Raw genomic sequence first — 11587 nt, forward strand, 5'->3', positions numbered from 1 at the left:
ACCTAACCTAACCTAACCTAACCTAACCTAACCTAACCTAACCTAACCTAACCTAACCTAACCTAACCTAACCTAACCTAACCTAACCTAACCTAACCTAACCTAACCTAACCTAACCTAACCTAACCTAACCTAACCTAACCTAACCTAACCTAACCTAACCTAACCTAACCTAACCTAACCTAACCTAACCTAACCTAACCTAACCTAACCTAACCTAACCTAACCTAACCTAACCTAACCTAACCTAACCTAACCTAACCTAACCTAACCTAACCTAACCTAACCTAACCTAACCTAACCTAACCTAACCTAACCTAACCTAACCTAACCTAACCTAACCTAACCTAACCTAACCTAACCTAACCTAACCTAACCTAACCTAACCTAACCTAACCTAACCTAACCTAACCTAACCTAACCTAACCTAACCTAACCTAACCTAACCTAACCTAACCTAACCTAACCTAACCTAACCTAACCTAACCTAACCTAACCTAACCTAACCTAACCTAACCTAACCTAACCTAACCTAACCTAACCTAACCTAACCTAACCTAACCTAACCTAACCTAACCTAACCTAACCTAACCTAACCTAACCTAACCTAACCTAACCTAACCTAACCTAACCTAACCTAACCTAACCTAACCTAACCTAACCTAACCTAACCTAACCTAACCTAACCTAACCTAACCTAACCTAACCTAACCTAACCTAACCTAACCTAACCTAACCTAACCTAACCTAACCTAACCTAACCTAACCTAACCTAACCTAACCTAACCTAACCTAACCTAACCTAACCTAACCTAACCTAACCTAACCTAACCTAACCTAACCTAACCTAACCTAACCTAACCTAACCTAACCTAACCTAACCTAACCTAACCTAACCTAACCTAACCTAACCTAACCTAACCTAACCTAACCTAACCTAACCTAACCTAACCTAACCTAACCTAACCTAACCTAACCTAACCTAACCTAACCTAACCTAACCTAACCTAACCTAACCTAACCTAACCTAACCTAACCTAACCTAACCTAACCTAACCTAACCTAACCTAACCTAACCTAACCTAACCTAACCTAACCTAACCTAACCTAACCTAACCTAACCTAACCTAACCTAACCTAACCTAACCTAACCTAACCTAACCTAACCTAACCTAACCTAACCTAACCTAACCTAACCTAACCTAACCTAACCTAACCTAACCTAACCTAACCTAACCTAACCTAACCTAACCTAACCTAACCTAACCTAACCTAACCTAACCTAACCTAACCTAACCTAACCTAACCTAACCTAACCTAACCTAACCTAACCTAACCTAACCTAACCTAACCTAACCTAACCTAACCTAACCTAACCTAACCTAACCTAACCTAACCTAACCTAACCTAACCTAACCTAACCTAACCTAACCTAACCTAACCTAACCTAACCTAACCTCTAACCTAACCTAACCTAACCTAACCTAACCTAACCTAACCTAACCTAACCTAACCTAACCTAACCTAACCTAACCTAACCTAACCTAACCTAACCTAACCTAACCTAACCTAACCTAACCTAACCTAACCTAACCTAACCTAACCTAACCTAACCTAACCTAACCTAACCTAACCTAACCTAACCTAACCTAACCTAACCTAACCTAACCTAACCTAACCTAACCTAACCTAACCTAACCTAACCTAACCTAACCTAACCTAACCTAACCTAACCTAACCTAACCTAACCTAACCTAACCTAACCTAACCTAACCTAACCTAACCTAACCTAACCTAACCTAACCTAACCTAACCTAACCTAACCTAACCTAACCTAACCTAACCTAACCTAACCTAACCTAACCTAACCTAACCTAACCTAACCTAACCTAACCTAACCTAACCTAACCTAACCTAACCTAACCTAACCTAACCTAACCTAACCTAACCTAACCTAACCTAACCTAACCTAACCTAACCTAACCTAACCTAACCTAACCTAACCTAACCTAACCTAACCTAACCTAACCTAACCTAACCTAACCTAACCTAACCTAACCTAACCTAACCTAACCTAACCTAACCTAACCTAACCTAACCTAACCTAACCTAACCTAACCTAACCTAACCTAACCTAACCTAACCTAACCTAACCTAACCTAACCTAACCTAACCTAACCTAACCTAACCTAACCTAACCTAACCTAACCTAACCTAACCTAACCTAACCTAACCTAACCTAACCTAACCTAACCTAACCTAACCTAACCTAACCTAACCTAACCTAACCTAACCTAACCTAACCTAACCTAACCTAACCTAACCTAACCTAACCTAACCTAACCTAACCTAACCTAACCTAACCTAACCTAACCTAACCTAACCTAACCTAACCTAACCTAACCTAACCTAACCTAACCTAACCTAACCTAACCTAACCTAACCTAACCTAACCTAACCTAACCTAACCTAACCTAACCTAACCTAACCTAACCTAACCTAACCTAACCTAACCTAACCTAACCTAACCTAACCTAACCTAACCTAACCTAACCTAACCTAACCTAACCTAACCTAACCTAACCTAACCTAACCTAACCTAACCTAACCTAACCTAACCTAACCTAACCTAACCTAACCTAACCTAACCTAACCTAACCTAACCTAACCTAACCTAACCTAACCTAACCTAACCTAACCTAACCTAACCTAACCTAACCTAACCTAACCTAACCTAACCTAACCTAACCTAACCTAACCTAACCTAACCTAACCTAACCTAACCTAACCTAACCTAACCTAACCTAACCTAACCTAACCTAACCTAACCTAACCTAACCTAACCTAACCTAACCTAACCTAACCTAACCTAACCTAACCTAACCTAACCTAACCTAACCTAACCTAACCTAACCTAACCTAACCTAACCTAACCTAACCTAACCTAACCTAACCTAACCTAACCTAACCTAACCTAACCTAACCTAACCTAACCTAACCTAACCTAACCTAACCTAACCTAACCTAACCTAACCTAACCTAACCTAACCTAACCTAACCTAACCTAACCTAACCTAACCTAACCTAACCTAACCTAACCTAACCTAACCTAACCTAACCTAACCTAACCTAACCTAACCTAACCTAACCTAACCTAACCTAACCTAACCTAACCTAACCTAACCTAACCTAACCTAACCTAACCTAACCTAACCTAACCTAACCTAACCTAACCTAACCTAACCTAACCTAACCTAACCTAACCTAACCTAACCTAACCTAACCTAACCTAACCTAACCTAACCTAACCTAACCTAACCTAACCTAACCTAACCTAACCTAACCTAACCTAACCTAACCTAACCTAACCTAACCTAACCTAACCTAACCTAACCTAACCTAACCTAACCTAACCTAACCTAACCTAACCTAACCTAACCTAACCTAACCTAACCTAACCTAACCTAACCTAACCTAACCTAACCTAACCTAACCTAACCTAACCTAACCTAACCTAACCTAACCTAACCTAACCTAACCTAACCTAACCTAACCTAACCTAACCTAACCTAACCTAACCTAACCTAACCTAACCTAACCTAACCTAACCTAACCTAACCTAACCTAACCTAACCTAACCTAACCTAACCTAACCTAACCTAACCTAACCTAACCTAACCTAACCTAACCTAACCTAACCTAACCTAACCTAACCTAACCTAACCTAACCTAACCTAACCTAACCTAACCTAACCTAACCTAACCTAACCTAACCTAACCTAACCTAACCTAACCTAACCTAACCTAACCTAACCTAACCTAACCTAACCTAACCTAACCTAACCTAACCTAACCTAACCTAACCTAACCTAACCTAACCTAACCTAACCTAACCTAACCTAACCTAACCTAACCTAACCTAACCTAACCTAACCTAACCTAACCTAACCTAACCTAACCTAACCTAACCTAACCTAACCTAACCTAACCTAACCTAACCTAACCTAACCTAACCTAACCTAACCTAACCTAACCTAACCTAACCTAACCTAACCTAACCTAACCTAACCTAACCTAACCTAACCTAACCTAACCTAACCTAACCTAACCTAACCTAACCTAACCTAACCTAACCTAACCTAACCTAACCTAACCTAACCTAACCTAACCTAACCTAACCTAACCTAACCTAACCTAACCTAACCTAACCTAACCTAACCTAACCTAACCTAACCTAACCTAACCTAACCTAACCTAACCTAACCTAACCTAACCTAACCTAACCTAACCTAACCTAACCTAACCTAACCTAACCTAACCTAACCTAACCTAACCTAACCTAACCTAACCTAACCTAACCTAACCTAACCTAACCTAACCTAACCTAACCTAACCTAACCTAACCTAACCTAACCTAACCTAACCTAACCTAACCTAACCTAACCTAACCTAACCTAACCTAACCTAACCTAACCTAACCTAACCTAACCTAACCTAACCTAACCTAACCTAACCTAACCTAACCTAACCTAACCTAACCTAACCTAACCTAACCTAACCTAACCTAACCTAACCTAACCTAACCTAACCTAACCTAACCTAACCTAACCTAACCTAACCTAACCTAACCTAACCTAACCTAACCTAACCTAACCTAACCTAACCTAACCTAACCTAACCTAACCTAACCTAACCTAACCTAACCTAACCTAACCTAACCTAACCTAACCTAACCTAACCTAACCTAACCTAACCTAACCTAACCTAACCTAACCTAACCTAACCTAACCTAACCTAACCTAACCTAACCTAACCTAACCTAACCTAACCTAACCTAACCTAACCTAACCTAACCTAACCTAACCTAACCTAACCTAACCTAACCTAACCTAACCTAACCTAACCTAACCTAACCTAACCTAACCTAACCTAACCTAACCTAACCTAACCTAACCTAACCTAACCTAACCTAACCTAACCTAACCTAACCTAACCTAACCTAACCTAACCTAACCTAACCTAACCTAACCTAACCTAACCTAACCTAACCTAACCTAACCTAACCTAACCTAACCTAACCTAACCTAACCTAACCTAACCTAACCTAACCTAACCTAACCTAACCTAACCTAACCTAACCTAACCTAACCTAACCTAACCTAACCTAACCTAACCTAACCTAACCTAACCTAACCTAACCTAACCTAACCTAACCTAACCTAACCTAACCTAACCTAACCTAACCTAACCTAACCTAACCTAACCTAACCTAACCTAACCTAACCTAACCTAACCTAACCTAACCTAACCTAACCTAACCTAACCTAACCTAACCTAACCTAACCTAACCTAACCTAACCTAACCTAACCTAACCTAACCTAACCTAACCTAACCTAACCTAACCTAACCTAACCTAACCTAACCTAACCTAACCTAACCTAACCTAACCTAACCTAACCTAACCTAACCTAACCTAACCTAACCTAACCTAACCTAACCTAACCTAACCTAACCTAACCTAACCTAACCTAACCTAACCTAACCTAACCTAACCTAACCTAACCTAACCTAACCTAACCTAACCTAACCTAACCTAACCTAACCTAACCTAACCTAACCTAACCTAACCTAACCTAACCTAACCTAACCTAACCTAACCTAACCTAACCTAACCTAACCTAACCTAACCTAACCTAACCTAACCTAACCTAACCTAACCTAACCTAACCTAACCTAACCTAACCTAACCTAACCTAACCTAACCTAACCTAACCTAACCTAACCTAACCTAACCTAACCTAACCTAACCTAACCTAACCTAACCTAACCTAACCTAACCTAACCTAACCTAACCTAACCTAACCTAACCTAACCTAACCTAACCTAACCTAACCTAACCTAACCTAACCTAACCTAACCTAACCTAACCTAACCTAACCTAACCTAACCTAACCTAACCTAACCTAACCTAACCTAACCTAACCTAACCTAACCTAACCTAACCTAACCTAACCTAACCTAACCTAACCTAACCTAACCTAACCTAACCTAACCTAACCTAACCTAACCTAACCTAACCTAACCTAACCTAACCTAACCTAACCTAACCTAACCTAACCTAACCTAACCTAACCTAACCTAACCTAACCTAACCTAACCTAACCTAACCTAACCTAACCTAACCTAACCTAACCTAACCTAACCTAACCTAACCTAACCTAACCTAACCTAACCTAACCTAACCTAACCTAACCTAACCTAACCTAACCTAACCTAACCTAACCTAACCTAACCTAACCTAACCTAACCTAACCTAACCTAACCTAACCTAACCTAACCTAACCTAACCTAACCTAACCTAACCTAACCTAACCTAACCTAACCTAACCTAACCTAACCTAACCTAACCTAACCTAACCTAACCTAACCTAACCTAACCTAACCTAACCTAACCTAACCTAACCTAACCTAACCTAACCTAACCTAACCTAACCTAACCTAACCTAACCTAACCTAACCTAACCTAACCTAACCTAACCTAACCTAACCTAACCTAACCTAACCTAACCTAACCTAACCTAACCTAACCTAACCTAACCTAACCTAACCTAACCTAACCTAACCTAACCTAACCTAACCTAACCTAACCTAACCTAACCTAACCTAACCTAACCTAACCTAACCTAACCTAACCTAACCTAACCTAACCTAACCTAACCTAACCTAACCTAACCTAACCTAACCTAACCTAACCTAACCTAACCTAACCTAACCTAACCTAACCTAACCTAACCTAACCTAACCTAACCTAACCTAACCTAACCTAACCTAACCTAACCTAACCTAACCTAACCTAACCTAACCTAACCTAACCTAACCTAACCTAACCTAACCTAACCTAACCTAACCTAACCTAACCTAACCTAACCTAACCTAACCTAACCTAACCTAACCTAACCTAACCTAACCTAACCTAACCTAACCTAACCTAACCTAACCTAACCTAACCTAACCTAACCTAACCTAACCTAACCTAACCTAACCTAACCTAACCTAACCTAACCTAACCTAACCTAACCTAACCTAACCTAACCTAACCTAACCTAACCTAACCTAACCTAACCTAACCTAACCTAACCTAACCTAACCTAACCTAACCTAACCTAACCTAACCTAACCTAACCTAACCTAACCTAACCTAACCTAACCTAACCTAACCTAACCTAACCTAACCTAACCTAACCTAACCTAACCTAACCTAACCTAACCTAACCTAACCTAACCTAACCTAACCTAACCTAACCTAACCTAACCTAACCTAACCTAACCTAACCTAACCTAACCTAACCTAACCTAACCTAACCTAACCTAACCTAACCTAACCTAACCTAACCTAACCTAACCTAACCTAACCTAACCTAACCTAACCTAACCTAACCTAACCTAACCTAACCTAACCTAACCTAACCTAACCTAACCTAACCTAACCTAACCTAACCTAACCTAACCTAACCTAACCTAACCTAACCTAACCTAACCTAACCTAACCTAACCTAACCTAACCTAACCTAACCTAACCTAACCTAACCTAACCTAACCTAACCTAACCTAACCTAACCTAACCTAACCTAACCTAACCTAACCTAACCTAACCTAACCTAACCTAACCTAACCTAACCTAACCTAACCTAACCTAACCTAACCTAACCTAACCTAACCTAACCTAACCTAACCTAACCTAACCTAACCTAACCTAACCTAACCTAACCTAACCTAACCTAACCTAACCTAACCTAACCTAACCTAACCTAACCTAACCTAACCTAACCTAACCTAACCTAACCTAACCTAACCTAACCTAACCTAACCTAACCTAACCTAACCTAACCTAACCTAACCTAACCTAACCTAACCTAACCTAACCTAACCTAACCTAACCTAACCTAACCTAACCTAACCTAACCTAACCTAACCTAACCTAACCTAACCTAACCTAACCTAACCTAACCTAACCTAACCTAACCTAACCTAACCTAACCTAACCTAACCTAACCTAACCTAACCTAACCTAACCTAACCTAACCTAACCTAACCTAACCTAACCTAACCTAACCTAACCTAACCTAACCTAACCTAACCTAACCTAACCTAACCTAACCTAACCTAACCTAACCTAACCTAACCTAACCTAACCTAACCTAACCTAACCTAACCTAACCTAACCTAACCTAACCTAACCTAACCTAACCTAACCTAACCTAACCTAACCTAACCTAACCTAACCTAACCTAACCTAACCTAACCTAACCTAACCTAACCTAACCTAACCTAACCTAACCTAACCTAACCTAACCTAACCTAACCTAACCTAACCTAACCTAACCCGCGAAAGCTCTCACAAACTTACCGCCCATGGTCTCCCCGATAAGTTCCCCGATCTCTGACTCTTGTGGACAATCAATACACACCCATGCTACACCCACCCTGACTAAGCCACAGAGGGGCATGCAGTGCGTGCTCTGCGGTATCTTTCTTAAAAGCGGAAAAGGAATCCGTCACTTTAAGAGGAAACATCCTACTTACGAAAATGGCTTTTACCAAGGCAATCCCCATTACCCCAGATATTTCTGGTTCCACACCTCTGAGGTGCTTTCGAGTTGCCCGGGCTATCACCGGCCACCTACTAAACTATTGAAAGGAGTAAGGGGGATCAATTGGCAATTCCTTGGAATTAATTAATTGAAGGATGTGACCAGAAAGAAGGAGAGTGATATCAAAGGAAGAAAAGAGAAAGAACAGGAAAAGAGAATAATTATTAGTAATTTGAGCATTTTACCTTCTCGCTACTGCACCTTACTGTGCCTTACTATCTTTTCTTGTCATACATATTCCATTTCCACTTACTTAAAATTCACTTGTGTCAGTTATATTAGCTCTACCATTAATTTTGTGAATATACATACTTACATACATACTTTGAAGTCACTTATTCTCTCTGGTCAAATTTTTCGGTTATAATTGCACATATGTTGATACGACGGAAGGGAGGGCTGGGCCGTAAAGGAAAAAAAAAAAAAAAATAAAAAAAAATAAAAAAAAAATAAACAAAAAAAAAAAATAAAATAAAATAAAATAAAATAAAAAAAAAAACAAAAAAATTAAAAAATAAAAAAAAAAAAAATAAAAAATAAAAAATAAAAAAATAAAAAAATAAAAAAAAAAAAAAAAATAAAAAAAAAAAAAAAAAAAAAAATAAAAAAAAAAATAAAAAAAATAAAAAAAAAAAAATAAAAAAAAAAAAAAAAAAAAAAAAAATATAAAAAAAAAAAAAAAAAAAAAAAAAAAAAACACTGCCCTCCCTTAAACTTTAACTAGTGCTATAACTATTACCAACCAGACTGTTTAATACTCTGCATACTCTGCAATTGTGCAACTGGATTTCATCACTAATTTAATTTCATTCTATTGATTTCTGTATTAAAATTCATTTGTAAATATTTTCTCCACTCACGTTCTAATCAGTTATTTAACTAATGTACATATTCTGACCATTTTTCTTCATGTGTTCTTGTGTTCATTTGTACAATTCAATAAATGAATAATTTTAATTATTTTACTATTTAAAATTTTAAAATTTATGTATGTATGCTGATTTTATTGTACAGACCATTTTTGTTACGCCCTGGCTGAATCATGTGTTCTTGTGTAACTGTACTTAATCACTAATTTAATTTCTTTCCATTGATTTTTGTATTATCATCCATTTGTAAATACCTTTTCCACTCACGTTCAATTTTTTTCACTAATGTACATATGCTAATTTCATTGTAGGGACCATTTTTGTTCATGTGTTCATGTGTTCATTTGTACACTTTAATTAATGAATAATTTTAATTATTTTACCATTTAAAATTTTAATAACTTTAATAATTTTTACAATGTATCTTACTGTGTCATGTGTTCATATAAATGATTCTATAATCAAACTAATATGTAGATAACTATCTTTCAGCCTTATTTTATTTATAGTTTTATTGTATATATATATGTATATGTGTGTATGTGTATACGTATATATGGGTATTTGTGTATATATGTGTATGTGTGTGTATTATTATTATGTATGTATGTAGGTGTATATATATATTTATATATATTATACTCTATTTATTATAACATAATCATCCTACCGTAATATTCTATTAATTATCTTTTATTTTTATCTAACACTTATGATTATTTTTTTTATTAATACAGTTTATCTGTCATCCATTCCACTTATACTTATAACGTAATTCTCCACACTTATTTCATTCACCTATCTTACACATTTTGCAACATCTCGGAGTATCCCATTAGCACTGAGGTGTTGCAATAACACCACCCACTCCGTTGGTTTTTTTTAGTGGGTATTCCAGCCGCTTCACGGCTGGCGAGTCCCACATACCCGCCCTGAAATAAGACAGTAATCCTGTCTTATTTCAGGACGGGATGCGTAAATGCATTTTTCTGACCAACGTTAAAAAAAAAAAAAAAAAAAAAAAAACCTAACCTAACCTAACCTAACCTAACCTAACCTAACCTAACCTAACCTAACCTAACCTAACCTAACCTAACCTAACCTAACCTAACCTAACCTAACCTAACCTAACCTAACCTAACCTAACCTAACCTAACCTAACCTAACCTAACCTAACCTAACCTAACCTAACCTAACCTAACCTAACCTAACCTAACCTAACCTAACCTAACCTAACCTAACCTAACCTAACCTAACCTAACCTAACCTAACCATTGAGTAAACTCAATAAAAATTTGTTAATTTCACAATTTTCGGCCTAATTTTGTTAAAAATCTTTTGTTTTTCTCCATTTCCTCGTGTTCCCGCGTGTTCCTCTCATTCCGGGAAAACGGGATACACCGTCCGGGACCATTTCGGCCCGTCGACTCGCCCCAGGAGCACACTTTAAACGCGCGCCGGCCACAACTCCGTGAAATTTAATAGATTTTCCTGCGAATTTTCTTCCAGGAAAATCTATTTTCATCCCCCGCAGTGTGGTCGGGAGCGTCTCCCGAAGGCGCGTCGAACGACCCGCCGCGCTCCCGGATCGGTCCAGCCGTTTGGGAGGAAAACGCGGAAAACCGAAAATTTGGCCCTCCCACCCACCCTTAATATAGATATAAGAAGCTGAGGGTCGATTTTGGGGAAAAAATTTTTATTGTCGTTTCGGGTTCTCCATCTTGTGAGGATCCGAAACGTACACTTTAAGGGTAGAGTGACACGACTTTGGGCCATTTGATTGAGAAATTGACAAAATTTAAGTTAAATTAAACCTAGATTGACTTGGGAGGCATTCTACACCTCCCAAAGACATAGTTTAGATTATAAATTGGACCATTAGGAGGCAATTTACACCTCCTAATATTACTAGGTTAGGTTTAAGAACATTTATCTCTAATTATCATTGTTTGTTGACTCTGGGAGGCTTTACACCTCCCAGCTTTTTTAGACCATAGTATTGACTGTTGGGAGGCTTTACACCTCCTAGCCATCGTAGTTAGTTTTATTATTGTTGACTGTTGGAA

This window comes from Bicyclus anynana, chromosome 4, assembly GCF_947172395.1.
Source record: "Bicyclus anynana chromosome 4, ilBicAnyn1.1, whole genome shotgun sequence".
In the NCBI taxonomy this organism is placed as follows: Eukaryota; Metazoa; Arthropoda; class Insecta; order Lepidoptera; family Nymphalidae; genus Bicyclus; species Bicyclus anynana.